The sequence below is a fragment of the Mustela lutreola genome, chromosome 5 (assembly GCF_030435805.1).
Source record: "Mustela lutreola isolate mMusLut2 chromosome 5, mMusLut2.pri, whole genome shotgun sequence".
NCBI classification, from domain to species: domain Eukaryota; kingdom Metazoa; phylum Chordata; class Mammalia; order Carnivora; family Mustelidae; genus Mustela; species Mustela lutreola.
The window spans coordinates 172,276,956-172,294,438 of record NC_081294.1 but is presented as its reverse complement, the minus strand read 5'-3'; positions in this window follow the sequence as shown (position 1 = coordinate 172,294,438).

Here is a 17,483-nt window from a genome sequence, read left to right as displayed (position 1 = left end):
ATACAAACAGACCCATAGACCAGTGGAACACAGTAGACAGCTCAGATATGGACCATAAAATCTATGGCTAAATAATCTTCAAGAAAGCAGGAAACAAATATACAGTGGAAAAAAGACAGGCTCTTCAGTAACTGGTACAGTGAAAACTGGGCAGCTCTATATAGAAGAATGAAACTCGACATCTTCTTACACCATACACAAAGTTAAACTCATAATGGGTAAAAGACCTCAACGTGACACAGTAATCCATCAGAATCTTAGAGGAGAACATAGGCAGTAATCTCTTTGATATCAGCCAGAGCGACTTCTTTCAAGATATGACTCCAAACCAAAGGAAATAAAAGCCAAAATAAACTTCTGGGACTTCATCGAAACCAAAAGCTTCTGCACTGCATATGAAACAGTAAGAAAGCAAAGACGCAACACATGGAATGCGATAAGATATTTAAAAATGACCGTATAGAAAAAAGGTTCATATCCAGGATCTATGAAGAAATCCTCAACCTCAACACACATAAAACAGATAATTATATCAAAAAATAGGCAGGAGATATGAGCAGACACTTCTCCAATGAAGACATATAAATAGCTATCAGACACCTGAAAACAATGTTCATCATCATTAGGCATCATGGAGATTCAAATGAAAACCATATTAAGATGTCACTTTACACCAGTTAGAATGGCGTAAATTAGTAAGACGGGAAACAACATGTTTGGGAGAGGAGGTGGAGAAAGGGGAATCCTCTTACACTGTGGGTGAGGATGCAAGGTGGTGCAGACTCTTTAGAGAAGAGTGTGGATATTCCTCAAGAAATTAAAAATAGAACTTTCCTATAACCTTGCAATTACACTCCTAGGTATTCACCTAAAAGATACAGATGGCATGAAAAGAAGGGCCATCTGTAACCCAAATTTATAGCAGCAATGGCCACGCTTGCCAAACTGTGGAAAGAACCAAGATGCCCTTCAATGGAAGAATGGATAAGGAAGATGTGGTCCATATACACTATGGAGTCTTATGCCTCCATTCAGAAAGGATGGATACCCAACTTTGGTAGCAACATGGACGGGACTGGAAGATATTCTGCTGAGTGAAATAAATCCATCAGAGAGAGTTAATTATCATATGGTTTCACTTCTGTGTGGAGTATAACAAAGAGCATTGAGTACAAGGGGAGATGGAGAGGAGAAGGGAGAGGAGAGAAATTGGAAGGGGAGGGAAACCATGAGAGACTATGGACTCTGAAAAAGAACCTAAGAGGGCATTGAATGAACTGGTGTGGGAGGTTGGGGAAAGACGTGGTAGGTAATAGAGAGGGCATGGATTGCATGGAGCACTGGGTGTGGTGCTAAAACAATGAATACGGTTACACTAAAAAGAAACTGGAAAAAAAAGTATATGCCAATAAGCGAAGCAACCTAGGTGAAATGGATGCATTTCTCGAAAACTGTAAAATTCCAAAATTGAACCAGGAATAAATGTACAACCTGAATAGACCATTATCCAGTTAATGGATTAAAGCCATAATCAAAAATTTACCAAAAGACAAGACCCCGGGACCTGAAGGATACCCGAGCGAATTCCACCAAACGTTAAGAAGAAAACTAACACCTCTTCTCCTGAAGCTCTTTCCAAAATTTAAAGCAGAAGGAATACTTCCAGACACTTTTTATAAAGCCAGCATTACCCTGATCCATGAATCAGGCAAATACCTCATCAAAAAGGAGAATTTCAAACCAATATCACTGGTGAATATGGATGCTAAGATATTCAACAAGATTCTAGCTCCTAGGAACTTACAGTACATTAAAACGTTTATCTACCATGACTGAGTAGGATCCATCCATGGGTTGCAAGATTGGTTCAACATCTGCAAATCAATCAATGTCATAGATCAATTTAAGATGTGAAGATTAGAGAAACACATGGTCCTCTCAATTGGTGAAGAAAAAGCATTTCCAATATCCAGCATCCACTACTGACTAAAATGCTGCAAAGTATAGGGATAGAAGGAATATTCGTCAACTTCATAAAATGTTTCTATGAAAAACCCACAGTGAATATCATCCCCAAAGGGTAAAAGCTGACAGCCTAAGCTTTGAAATCAGGAACATGACAAGGATGCCCACTCTCACCACTCTTTATCAACAGAGGATGTGAAGTCCTAGCAACAGCAATCAGACAACAAAGAGGATAAAAGGTATCCAAGTTGGCAACCAAGAAGTCAAACTCTTTCTCCTCACAGGACATACTTGATATGGAAAACCGAAAAGAATCTGCCCCCAAACTCTCAGAACTCATACCGCAATTCAATAATGTGGCAGGATATAAAATCATAGAACTATAATCAGTGGCTATCTCCTACATTATCAATGAAAATACAGAAAGGGAATTTAGAGAATCAATTCCATTGATACAGCACCCAAACCATAAGAAACCTGGGAATAAACCAAACCGAAGAGGTAAAGGATTTGTACTCGAGATACTAGAGAACACTCATGAAAGAAATGCAAGAAATCCAAAAAGACGGAAAGTCATTCATTCTCATGGATCAGAAGAATAAACATTGTTAAAATGTCTATACTGCTTAGAGCAATTGGTCCATGTAATGCCATTGCAATCAAAATTGCACTGGAATCTTTCAAAGAGCTGGAACAAACACACGACTCAAATTTGTGTGGAATCAGAAGTGACCCCGTATTGCTAAGAATTGCTAAAAAGAGAAACAATACTAGGAGCAACACGTTGCCTTATTTCAAGGGTTACTATGAAGCAATGATCACCAAGAGAGCATGGGACTGGCATAAAAACTGACCCATAGACCAGTGGAACACAGTAGACAGCTCAGATATGGACCATCAAATCTATGGCCAAATAATCTTCAAGAAATCAAGGAAAAATATACAGTGGAAAAAAGAGAGTCTTCAATAAATGGTGCAGGATAACTAGGCAGCTCTATGTAGAAGAATGAAACTCGACCATCCACTTACACCACACACAACGATAAACTCATAATGGGTAAAAGACCTCAATGTGAGATAGGAATCCATCAGATTCCTAAGGAGAACATAGGCAGTATTCTCCTCAAATTCAGCCACAGTGACTTCTTTCAAGATATGCCTCCAAACCAAAGGAAACAGAAGCCAAAATAAACTTTTGGAACTTCATCAAAATCAAAAGCTTCTGCAGTGCATAGGAAACAGTCAAGAAAGCAAAGAGGCAACACACAGAATGCAATAAGATATTTTCAAATGACAGGACAGACAAAAGTTCATATCCAGGATTTATGAAGAACACCTCAAACTCAACACACACAAAACAGATAATCATATCAAAAAATGGGTAGAAGATATGAACAGACACTTCTTCATGAAGAAATACAAATGGCTATCAGACAGCTGAAGAAATTTGCATCATCATTAGGCATCAGGGAGATTCAAATGAAAACCATATTAATTGTCACCTTACACCTTACAGTTAGAATGCAAGAATGCTTTCTTGCATTCTAACCTTACAGTTAGAATGGCGTAAATTAGTAAGACGGGAAACAACATGTTTGGGAGAGGATGTGGAGAAAGGGGAATCCTCTTACACTGTGGGTGGGAAAGCAAGTTGGTGCAGCCTTTTTAGAGAACAGTGTGAATATGCCTCAAGAATTTAAAAATAGAACTTCCCTATAACCCTGCATTTACACTGAGGGGTTTGAAGTGGCATGGGGGTGGGAGGTTGGGGTACCAGGTGGTGGGTATTATAGAGGGCACAGATTGCATGGAGCACAGGGTGTGGTGAAAAAAAATTATGAAAACTGTTATTCAGAAAATAAATAAATTTAATTTAAAAAATATATGCAACAGTAAAAAAATTATCTGAGACAATGAAAAAGAGGGTTTGGGATGTTGGGGAAACACGTGGTGTGTAATAGGGCATGGATTGATGGAGCACTGGGTGTGGTGCTAAAACAATGAATACGGTTACACTGAAAAGAATTTGAAAAAGAACACAAGTATATGCCAATAGCTAAGCAACCTAGGTGAAATGGATGCATTCCTAGAAAACTGTAAATACCAAAATTGAACCAGGAAGGAATGTACAACGTAAATAGACCATTATCCAGTAACGAGATTAAAGCAGTGATCAAAAACCTCCCAAATGAAGACCCTATGACCTGAAGGATGCCTTAGCGAATTCTACCAAACTTTATGTAAGAACGAACACCTCTTCTCCTGAAGCTCTTTCCAAAATATGAAGCAGAAGGAAAACTTCCAGACACTTTCTATGAAGCCAGCATTACCCTGATCCACAAACCAGGCAAAGGCCTCACCAAAAAGGAGAATTTCAAACCAATATCACTGATGAATATGGATGCTAAGATTCTCAACAAGATTCTAGTTCTTAGGAACCTACAGTACATTAAAAAGTCTATCCACCATGACTGAGTAGTATCTATCCCTGGGTTGCAAGGTTGGTTCGACATTCACAAATCAATCAATGTCATAGAACCAATTAAGAAGTTTAGAGAGAAGAACCACATGGTCCTCTCAATTGGTGAAGAAAAAGATTTGGACAAAATCCAGCATCCGCTCTTGACTAAAACGCTGCAAAGTATAGGGATAGAGGGAATATTTGTCAACTTCATAAAATGTTTCTATGAAAAACCCACAGTGTATACCATCCTCAAATGGTAAAAGCTGACAGTCTTTGCTTTGAAATCAGGAACATGACAAGGATGCCCACTAAACCACTCTAGTTCAACATAGGCTGTGAAGTCTGGCAACAGCCATCAGACACAAAGAGAAATAAAAGTTATCCAAATTAGCAACGAAGAAGTCAAACTCTCTCTCCTCACAGATGACATAATTGATATGGAAAACGCAAAAGACTCTGTCCCCAAACTACCAGAACTCATACAGCAAATCAATAATGTGGCAGGATACAAGATCATGGTAGAGAAATCAGTGGCTTTCTTCTACATTATCAATGAAAATCCAGAAAAGGAAATTAGAGAATCAATTCCATTTACTACAGCACCCAAAACCTAAGATACCTGGGAATAAACCAAACAAAGAGTTAAAGGATTTGTACTCGACAAACTAGAGAACACTAATGAAAAAATGCAAGAAAACGAAAAACATGGAAAACCATTGCATTCTCATGGATGAAAAGAATAAACTTTGTTAAAATGTCTATACTGCCTAGAGCAATCGATCCATTTAAGGCCATTCCAATCAAAATTCAACCGGTATCTTTCAAAGAGCTGGAACAAACACACGCCTAAAATTTGTGTGGAATCAGAAGCAACACCGTATTGCTAAGAATTGCTGAAAAGAGAAACAAAATTGGGAGCACAACGTTGCCTGATTTCAAGTGATACTATGAAGCTGTGATCACCAAGAAAGCATGGGACCGGCATAAAAACAGACCCATAGGCCAGTGGAGCCCAGTAGAGAGCTCAGATATGGACCATCAACTCTATGGACAAATAATCTTCAAGAAAGCAGGAAAAAATATACAGTGGAAAAAAGACAGTCTCTTCAATAACTGGTGCAGGGAAAATTGGGCAGCTCTATGAAGAGGAATGAAACTCGACCATCTTCTTACACCATACACAAAGATAAATTCATAATGGGTAAAAGACCTCAATGTGAGACAGGAATCCATCAGAATCCTAGTGGAGAAAATAGGCAGTAATCTCTTCGATATCAGCCATAGCGACTTCTTTCAAGATATGTCTCCATAGGCAAAGAAAACAAAAGCGAAAATAAACTTCAGGGATTTCATCAAATTCAGAAGCTTCTGCGCTGCATAGGAAACAGTCAAGAAAGCAAAGAGGCAACCCACAGAATGCAATGAGATATTTGCAAATGAAAGGACAGACAAAAGTTTGATATCCAGGATCTAGGAATAACTCTGAAACTCAATACACAAAATACAGATAATCATATCAAAACATAGGCAGAAGATATGAACAGACACTTCTCCAATGAAGACATACAAATGGCTATCAGACACCTGAAAAAATGTTCATCATCAATAGGCATCAGGGAGATTCAAATGAAAACCACATTAAGATGTCACCTTGCACCAGTTAGGATGGCCTAAATTAGCAAGACGGGAAATAACATGTGTTGGAGAGGATGTGGAGAAAGGGGAAATCTCTTACACTGTTGGAGAGAATGCAAGTTGGTGCAGCCTCTTTGGAGAACAGTGGGGAGATTCCTAAAGAAATTAAAAGTAGAACTTCCCTATAACCCTGCAATTGCACTTCTAGGTATTTATCCCAGATATAGAGATGGCGTGAAAGAAGGGCCAACTGTAATCCAATATTTAGAGCATCAATGGCCACGGTTGCCAAACTGTGGAAAGAACCAAGATGCCCTTCAACAGAAGAATGGATAAGGAATGTCCATATACACTATAGAGTATTATGCCTCCATTCAGAAAGGATGAGTACCCAACTTTGGTAGTAACATGGACAGGACTGGAAGAGATTCTGCTGTGTGAAATAAATCAAGCAGTGAGTGGCTATTATAATATGGTTTCATTTACGTGTGGTGTGTAACAAACTGCATGGAGGACAAGGGGAGATGGAGAGAAGAAGGGAGTGGAGGGACATCGGAAGGGGAGAAAAACCATGAGAGACAATGGACTCTGAAAAATAACCTGAGGGCTTTGAAAGTGCGGGGGTGGGAGGTTGCGGAAACACCTGGTGGGTAATAGAGAGAGAGCACGGATTGCATGGAGGACTGGGTGTGGTGGTAAAACAATGAATACAGTTATACTGAAAAGAAATTGGGGGAAAAAACAATATATGCCAATTAGGAAAGCAACTTAGGTGAAATGGATGCATTCCTGCAAAACTGAAAAATCCCAAAATTGAACCAGGAAGAAATGTACAACATGAATGGACAATTATCCAGTAATGAGATAAATGCAGTGATCTAAAACCTCCCAAAAGACAAGATCCCGCTACCTGAAGGATGCCTTAGCGAATTATACCAATCTTTAAGAAAAGAACTAACACCCCTTCTCCTGAAGCTCTTTCCGAAATTTGTAGCAGAAGGAAAACTTCCTGACACTTTTTATGAAGCCAGCATTACCCTGATCCACAAACCAGGCAAAGACATCAACAAAAAGAAGAATTTCAAGGCAATATCACTGATGAATATGGATGCTAAGAACTCAATAAGATTCTAGCTCCTAGGAACCTACTGTACATTAAACAGTCATTCCACCAAGACCGAGTAGGATCTATCCCTGGGTTGCAAGGTTGGTTCGACATTCACAAATCAATCAATGTCATAGAACCTATTAAGAAGTGAAGAGAGAAGAACCACATGGTCCTCTAAATTGGTGAATAAAAAGCATTTGACAAAATCCAGCATCTGCTCCTGATTAAAACGCTGCAAAGTACAGGGATAGAGGAAATATTTGTCAACTTCATAAAATGTTTCTATGAAAAACCCACAGTGAATACAATCCTCAAATGGTAAAAGATCCCAGCCTTTGCTTTGAAATCAGGAACATGACAAGGACACCCACTCTCACAACCCTTGTTCAACATAGGCTGTGAAGTTCGGCAACAGCAATCAGACAACGAAGAGAAATGAATGTATCCAAGTTGGAAATGAAGAAATCAAACTTTCCTCAAGCATGACATAATTGTTATGGAAATCCCAAAAGACTCCGCCCCCAATCTATCAGACCTCAAAAAGCAATTCAAGAATGTGGCAGGATACAAAATCATGATACAGAAATCAGTGGCTTTCTTCTACATTATCAATGAAAATACAGAAAGGGAAATTAGAGAATCAATGCCATTTACTACAGCACCTGAACCATAAAATACCTAGGAATAAACCAAACCAAAGAGGTAAAGGATTTATACTCGAGGAACTAGAGAACACTCATGGCAGAAATGCAAGAAAACCAATGAGACGGAAAACCATTGATTTCTCATGGATCAGAAGAATAAACATTCTTAAAATGTGTATACTGCTTAGAGCAATTGATCCATTTAATGCCATTGCAATAAAAATTCCACCGATATCTTTCAAAGAGTTGGAACAAGCACACGCCTAAAATTTGTGTGGAATAGAAGCGACCCCATATTGCTAATAATTGCTGAAAAGAGAAACAAAATGGGAGCACCACGTTGCCTGATTTCAAGGGTTACTATGAAGCTGTGATCACCAAGACAGCATGGGACTGGCATAAAAACAGAACCCTAGACCAGTGGAACACAACAGAGAGCTCTGATATGGACTATCAACTCTATGGACAAATAATCTTCAAGAAAGCAGGAAAAATATACAGTGGGAAAAAGGCAGTCTCTTCAATAAATGGTGCAGGGAAAATTGGGCAGCTCTATGTAGAAGAATTAAACTCGACCATCCTCTTACACCATACACAAAGAGGAAATCATAATGGATAAAAAGATTCCTGTCTCAAGGTGAGACAGGAATCCATCAGAATCCTAGAGGAGAACATAGGCAGTAATCTTTTGATATCAACTACAGCGAATTCTTTCAAGATATGTGTTCAAAGGCAAAGGAAACAAAAGCCAAAATAAACTTCGGGGACTTCGTCAAAATCAGATATTTACAAATGACAGTACAGACAAAAGGTTGATATACAGGATCTATGAAGAACTCCTCAAAATCAACACACACAAAATAGATAATTATATCAAAAAATAGGCAGAAGTTAGGAACAGACACTTCTCCAATGAAGACATACAAATGGCTGTCAGACACTTGAAAAAAATGTTCATCGTCACTAGGCATCAGTGAGATTCAATTTAAGATCATATTAAGATGTCACTTTACACCAGTTAGAATGGCCTAAATTAGCAAGACGAGAAACAATATGTGTTAGAGAGGATGTGGAGAAAGGGGAATCCTCTTATACTGTGGGTGGGAATGCAAGGGGTGCAGCCTCTTTAGAGAACGGTGTGGAGATTCCTCAAGAAAATAAAAATGGAACTTCCCTATAATCCTGCAATTACAATCCTAGGTATTTAACCCAAAGATACAGATGGCGTGAAAAGAAGGGCCATCTGTAACCCAAATTTATAGCAGCAATGGCCACGTTTGCCAAACTTTGGGAAGAACCAAGATGCCCTTGGAAGAATGGATAAGGAAGATGTGGTCCATATACACTATGAAGCATTATGCTTCCATTCAGAAAGGATGAATACCCAACTTTTGCAGCAACCTGGACGGGACTGGAAGAGATTCTGCTGAGTGAAATAAATCCATCAGAGAGAGTCAATTATCATAGGGTTTCACTTATGTGTGGAGTATAACAAATAGCATGGAGGACAAGGGGAGATGGAGAGGAGAAGGGAGTGGAGGGAAATTGGAAGGGGAGGGGAACCATGAGAGACTATGGACTCTGAAAAAGAACCTAAGAGGGCATTGAAAGAGCAGGGACGGGAAGTTGGGGAAATACGTCATGGGTAATAGAGAGGGGACGGATTGCATGGAGCACTGGGTGTGGTGCTAAAACAATGAATATGGTTAAACTGAAAAGAAATTGGGAAAAAAGTATATGCAAATAAGCTAAGCAACCTAGGTGAAATGGATGCATTCCTAGAAAACTGTTAAATCCCAGAATTGAACAAGGAAGAAATGTACAACCCGAATAGACCATTATCCAGTAACGGGTTTAAAAAGTGATCAAAAGCCTACCAAAAGGCAAGACCCCAGGTCCTGAAGGATGCCCTAGCGAATTGCACCAAACTTTAAAAAAAGAAGTAACACCTCTTCTCCTGAAGCTCTTTCCAAAATTTGAAACAGAAGGAATACATCCAGACACTTTTTTTTGAGGCCAGCATTACCCTGGTCCACACACCAGGCAAATTCCTCATCAAGAAGGAGAATTTCAAACCAATATAATTGATGAATATGGATGCTACTATTCTCAGCAAGATCCTAGCTAATAGAATCCAACAGTACATTAAAAAGATTATTTGCCATGATCGGGTGAGATCTATGCCTAGGTTGCAAGGGTGGTTCAACATTTGCAAATCAATGTCATAGAACAAATTAATAAGAGAGATGAGGGAACCACATGGTCCTCTCAATTGATGACGAAAAAGCATTTGGCAGCATCCGTTCCTGATTAAAACGCTTCGAAGTATAGGGATAGAGGAAATATTTGTCAACCTCTTAAAATGTTTACATGAAAAATTCACAGTAAATATCCTCCTCAATGGGTAAAAGCTGACAGCCTTCCCTTTGAGATCAGGAACATGAGAAGGATGCCCACTCTCACCACTCTTGTTCAACATATTATTTCAAGTCCTCACATCAGCAAACAGACAATAAAAAGAAATAAAATGTATCCAAATTAGCAATGAAGTCAATCTCTCTCTTCACATTTGATATACTTTATATGGAATACCCAAAAGTCTCCACCCCCAAACTACTAGAACGCATTCAGCAATCCAATGATGTGGCAGGATACAAAATCATTGTACAGGACTCATTGGCTTTCTTACATTAGCAATGAAAATACAGAAAGGGAAATTAGAGAACTGATTCCATTAACTACAACACCCAAACAATAACATACCTGGGAATAAACAAAACCAAAGAGGTAAAGGATCTGTAAGTGAGGAACTATACAACACTCATGAAAGAAATTGAAGAAAACAAAAATGACAGAAGCCCATTTCATGCTTATGGATCAGAAGCATAAACATTTCTAGTATGTCTAGACATTTAATGTTAAGGGACTGCCTAGAGCAATTGATCCTTTTAATGCCATTCCAAAAAAAAATTCCACCGGTATGTTTTAAAGTGCTGGAGCCAACACAAGCCTAAAATTTGTGTAGAATCAGAGAGACACTGTATTGCTAAGGAAATGCTGAAAAGAAAAAACAAAACTGGGAGCATCACGTTGTCTGATTTCCAGTGTTATACAAAGCTCTGATCACCAATACAGCATGGGACTCACATAAAAACAGAACCATAGACCAGTGGAACTGAGTAGACAGCTCAGATATGGGCAATAAACTCTACAGTCAAATAATCTTCAACAAAGTAGGAAAAATATACAGTGGAATAAAGGCACTCTCTTCAATAAATGGTGCTGGGAAAATTGGGACAGCTATGTGTAGATGAATGAAACTTGACCATTCTCTTACACCAAACACAGAGAACTCGAAATGGATAAAAGACTGAAACTTGAGGTAGGAATCCATGAGAATCATAGAGGGGAACATAGGCAGTAACCTCTTCAACACTGGCCACAACAACTTCTTTCAAGATATGTCTCCAAAAACAAAGCGAAGAAAAGCAAAGGTGAATTTTTGGGACTTCATCAATTCAAAAGCTTCTGCACAGCAAAGGAAACAGTCAACAAAACACAGAGGCAACCCAGGGAATGGGAGAAGATATTTGCTATTGATAGTACAGACAACATGTTGATATCCAGGATCTATAAAGAACTCCTCAAACTCAACACACACAAAGCAGACAATCATATAAAAACATGGGCAGAATATAGGAACAGATATTTCTCCAATGAAGACATACAAATGGCTATCAGTCACATGAAAACATGTTCATCATCACTAGCCCTCATGGAGACTCAAATTAAAACACATTGAGATAGCACCTGACACCAGTTAGAACAGTCCAAATCAGCAAGATAGGAATCAACATATGTTGGAGAGGATGTGGAGAAAGGGGAACCCGTATCTCAACTCTGCTCCACGAATGCTCCTCTGCACTTGTGCCCCCAGGTGGGTCGCGTCATTTGTCACATTTTCCAGGTGTCCGTGACAATTCCCAAGCAAGTAAGGGCCCAGGGCCACGGAGAGCATGGTGAACCCCAAGGCTGCCCAACGCCGGCCAATTCTCAGGAGCATTCTGCCCAACTGATCCCGGTTTGGGCAGAATGCTCCTGAGAATAGGCCGGAAAATGCCCAGCGAATTCGCTTCGGGCGCCGCACTTCTGAAGCCCCACCCTCCCCAAGCCTGGCCCAGCATCGCGAGAACTCGCGCCCGAACACGGTCAGGAAGCCCTCTGCGAGGCAGACTGTGTTGAGGCCGACTACTCCTGCCTCGTGGCCTGCAGGGGTCCCCTTCCTGGCGCTTTCCCAGGGGCCGGGCCCACCACCAAGCCCGTGCTCGAACCATCCCCTGCATCCCCAGCCTTTTGCTTCCAGGGTCCTGTCCCTCGTGGCCTCCATATCGGGAACCCTGTGTCCTGCAGCCACGCATCTCCCTACCACACCGGCGCCAACGGCGCCTTTCAGCACTTTGGACAACCCTCGGAGCGAGATAACCTGCCTGCCCACAATGAGGTCAGCCCCATCCTTGGGCGCCCCATCAGCCCAAAAAGACGGAGGCGAACGCCAGGCCACCACCTGTCCTTCAAATTTTCTCTGGGAACGCTCCCCTGCTTCAGGGCCCTCGGGTGGGCCACGTCATTTCCACGGTTTTTCCTGGCGGCCGCCCCATGCAAGGGGCAAGAAAGGGCCCTGGGCCACGGAGAGCAGGGCGGTCCGCAGGGCCGCCCAATGCCGGCCAATTCTCATGAGTGTTCTGCCCAGACCAATCCCGGTTTGGGCAGAATGCTCAGGAGAATTGGTCGGACAACACCCAGTGAACTCGCTTCAGGTGTAGCATGTCTGCAGCCTTCCCCCACCGGGCCTGGCCTGGCATCGCGAGCACTCGCGCCGGAAACCCGCCAGGAAGCCCTAAGTGAGGCAGGATGTGGTGAGGCCGACGCCTGCTGATCCTCAGCCTGCGGTGGTTCCATCCCTGGTGTTGTCCCATGGGGCTGGGCGTGGCACGAAGCCCGGACTCCAACCCTCGCCTGCTTCCCGAGCCTTCCACTTCCGGTGTCCTACCCAACTGCCCCAACTGAGGTCATACCCAATCTTGGGCGCCCCATCCTCCTGAAAGACGGAGGCGCACGCCCTGCCGCCACCGGTCCTTCAACTCTGCTCTGGAAACTCTCCCATGCCCCGGGGACCCCTCATGGACCATGTCCTTTCCGTGCCTTTTCTGGGCGGCTGCCCCATGCCCCGGCAAGAAAGGGCCCTTGGCCCCGGAGAGCAGGGTGGTCCGCAGGGCTGCCCAATGCCGACCAATTCTGATCCCAGTTTGGGCAGAACGCTCGTGAGTACTGGCCAGAAAACGTCCAGCAAACTCGCTTCGGGTGCCTGGCCCGGCTTTTCGAGCAATTGCGCCCGAACACTGCCAGGAAGCCCTACGCGGGGCAGGCTGTGGCGAGGCTGATGTCTCCTGTTCCTCGGCCTCTGAGGGTCCCCTCCTTGGAACTGTCCCATGGGGCCAGGGATGCCCTGAGACTCAGGCTCGAAATTTCACCTGCTTCCCAGGCTTCTGCTTCCGCTGTCCCTCCGTACCTCCATCTGGGGAAACCTGATTCCCCGGGCTACTGCTCCCCTTTCCACCCCGGCGCCAACGGTGCATTTTGGTGCTTTGGACAAGCCTTAGAGCGAGAGAAACCTCCATGCCCCAACTGAGGAGAGCCCCATCCTTGGGCGCCCCATCCGACTGAAAAGATGGAGGCGCACGCCCTGTGGGCACCCGTTCTTCAACTCTGCTCCGGGACCGGTCCCCTGCACTGGAGCCCCGTGTGGGCCGCATTGTTTCTGCACCTTTTCCGGGCTGCTGTCCCATGCCCGGGCGAGAAAGGGCCCTGGGTCACGGAGAACAGGGCTGTCCCCAGGGCTTCCCAACACCGGCCAATTCTCAAGAGCATTCTTCCCAAACCGATTCTGGTTTGGGCAGAACGCTCATGAGAATTGGCTATAAAACGTCCAGCTAACCTGCTTCGGGTGTCACACGTCTGCACGGCCGCCCCACTGGGCCTGGCCCAGCTTTTCGAGCAATTGCCCCCTGAACACCACCAGGAAGCCCTACGTGGGACAGGCTGCGGCGAGGCCGATGCCTCCAGCTCCTCAGCCTGCAGAAAACACCCGGCGAACTCGCTTTGGGCGCCGCTCCTCTGCAGGGCCGCCCCCCCGGGCAGGGTGGCATCACAAGCACTCGAGCACGAAGCGAACCTCGCCAGGAAGCCCTCCGCGAGGCAGGCTGCCGGGAGTCCGACGCCTCCTGCTCTTCGGCATGTGGGGGTCCCCTCCTTGGCACTGTCCCATGGGTCCAGGGCTGCCCCGAGACTCAGGCTCGAAATTTCGCCTGCTTTCAAGCCCTCCGCTTCCAGGGTCCTGTCCCTCCGTGCCTCCATCTGGGGAAACCTGAGTCCCGTGGCCATGCCTCCCCCTCCAACCCCGGTACCAACGGTGCACTTCGCCTTTCGGACAAGCCTTGGAGTGAGAGAAACCTGCATGACCCAACTGAGGACAGCCAATCCTTGGGCGTCCTTTCAGCCCGAAAAGACCGAGGCGCACGTCCTGCCACCACCCGTCCTTCGACTCTCCTCCGGGAACACTCCCCTGTGCCGGGGGCCCCGCGTGGGCTACGTCGATTCCTGCCCCTTTTCCAGGCAGCCGCCCCATGCCCCGGGCAAGAAAGGGCCCTGGGCCACGGAGAGCAGGGCGGTGTGCAGGGCTGCCCAACGCCGGCCAATTCTCATGAGCTTTCTGCCCAAACCGATCCCAGTATGCCCAGCCACCACCCGTCCTTCAACTCTGCACCGGGAATGCTTCCCTGGCCAGGGCCTCCGTGTAGGCCCGGAGGAAACTCGTTTCGTTTCCGCGCGTTTTACGGAAAGCCGACCCTTGCTCTGGTTGAGAAAGGGGCCTGTGTAATGGAGAGCAGGGTGCTGGGCAAGGCTGCCCATGGCCGGCCAATTCTCCCGATCCCAGTTTGGGCAGAACCCTCGTGAGAATTGGCTGGAAAACGCCTGGCGAACTCGCTTCGGGTGCTGCACGTCTGCAGGGCCGCCCCACCTGGAATGGCCGGCATCGCAAGCACTTGAGCATGCACATCGCCAGGAAGCCCTCCCCGAGGAGGCTGCAGTGAGGCTGACCTCACTGCTAATCCTCGACCTGCGGGGTCCCTTACCAGGTGCTGTCCCATGGGGCCAGGACTGCCATGAATCCCAGGCTCGAAATTTTGCCTGCATCCCAGCCTTCTGCTTCCAGGGACCTGTCCCTCGGTGCCTCCATCTGGGGATCCCTGAGTCCACGGCCACGCCTCCCCCTTCCACACCGTCACCAAAGGTGCTTTTGGGCGCTTCGGACAGTCCTCGGAGAGAGAGAAATTTGCATGCTCCAACTGAGGTCAGCCCCATTCTTGGGGGCCCCATCCGCCCTAAAGATGAAGACGACGTTCGCCCGGCCGCCTCCTGTCCTTCAACTCTGCTCCGGGAACACACCCCTGCACCGGGGACTCCGGGTGTGCCGCGTCATTTCCGTGTGTTTTCCGGGCAAGAAAGAGCCCTGGTCCACGGAGAGCAGGGCGGTCGGCAGGGCTGCCAAACACCGGCCAATTCTCACGAACGCTCTGCCCAAAACGATCCCGGGTTGGGCAGAACTCTCGTGAGAATTGGTTGGAAAACGCCCAGCAAACATGCCTTGGGTGCCGCACATCTGCACGGCCGTCCGCCCCCCTCCCCCGGGGCTTGGCGCGGCATTGCGAGCAATCCAGTAGGAATCCCGCCAGGAAGCCTTCTTCGAGGCAGGCTACGGCGAGGCCAACGCCTCCTGCTAATCCTGGGCCTGTGGGGAGTCGCATCCCTGGCGCTGTACCATGGGGCCGGGCCCGTCACGAAGCCCGGGCTCAAATTATCGCCTGCTTCCCCAGCCTTCTGTTTCCGGGGTCCTGTCCCTCATGGCCTCCATATCGGGAACCCTGAGTCCTGCGGCCACGCATCTCCCTACCACGCCAGCACCAATTGTGCCTTTTGGCATTTCGGACAACCCTGGGAGCGAGAAAACCTGCGTGCCCACAATGAGGTCAGCCACATCCTTAGGCGCCCCATCTGCCCAAAAGACAGAGGCGGACGCCTGGCCGCCACCTGTCCTTCACCTCTACTCTGGGAACGCTCCCCTGGGCCAGAGGCCCCACGTGGGCCATGTCCTTTCTGTGCGTTTTCCAGGCAGCCGCCCCATGCCGCGGGCGAGAAAGGGCCCTGGGCCACGGAGAGCAGGGCGGTCCACAGGGCTGCCCAACGCCGACCAATTCTCACGAGCGTTCTGCCCAAACTGATCCTGGTTTGGGCAGAACGCTCGTGAGAATTGGCCCCAGTGCATAGGAGCGTTCTCAGAGCAGAGTTGAAGGACAGGTGGCGGCCGGGCTTCCGCCTCCGTCTTTGGGGTGGATGGGGCGCCCAAAGATGGGTCTGACCTCAGTTGGGGCATGCAGGTTTCTCTCACTCTGAGTCTTGTCCGAAGCACCCAAAGGCACCGTTGGCGCTGGGATGGGAGAGGGAGGCGTGGCTGCGGGACCCAGGGTTCCCCAGATGGAGGTACCAAGGGACAGGACCCCAGAAGCAGAAGGCTGTGAAGCAGGCGAAATTTCGAGCCCAGTCTTCGTGGTGGGCCCGGCCTCATGGGACAGCACCAGGGAGGGAACCCCCGCAGGCCGAGGATTAGCAGGAGGCATCGACCTCACTACAGCCTGCCTCACGGAGGGCTTCCTGGTGAGGTGCATGCTAGAGCGCTCACAATGCCGGCCATGCACGGTGGGACTGCCCTTCAGACGCGTGGCGCCCGAAGAGAGTTTGCCGGGCGTTTTCTGGGCTCAGGGACAGGTTGTATCATAAGATGGTATTCCAGAACAGAACCCTGAGGACAGATGCCTGAAAACCTAATCAGGTGTTCCAATGAGGTCCAATGGCATGTGAGGTTCAATCTTCTGACTCAGGACCATTGACGTGGCTGTCCATCTGAATTTAGCTAATCAGGGTGTTTCATACTGTGCATTTGCATCTAGACAGCCGCCAAAATTGGAGTGGGCTCAGGGGCCTTGCAGGTTTCTCTTAATCTGGAAGGTTTGGGCAACTGTGATAGGCACAGTTTCCTTGGGGAATTCAGCCACAGTCCTTTGGTGCACCTCGAGTGACCCCATCCAGGAGGGCATGTGAGCCATGGTTTTGGGAAAGAAGTCTGCAAACACAAATTCAGGTTCGTATTAGTCACGAGGTGATCACAGGCCAAATGCATAGACCTGGGGGTCAGCTCATCAGGAACTGTAATTAGGATGACTAGAAGACAGTAGCACAGACTTTTCTATCTGGATTGTGTGTCCAGAATGACCTCAGAATGTAGGTGAGGTCTCATGCATCCATGGGACACTTTTTGTCTCTAAGGATCCTGGCGGCTCCCCTTAGCTTGGTGGCTTTTTCGGGGAAAATAAGAGTGCTGTTTTCCATCTTAGAGGTGCCCCAAAACAGGGATTTTAGATATGGGTTCTACGTTTGGGCGCCTGGAAAATCCCACCAAGGGTTAGAATTTGGGGTTAGGGGAGTACCAGGCCTGCAATGCAGGAACCTTGTGGTGGAACTGAGAGAGTTTGTTTGAAAGCATACTTGGGTG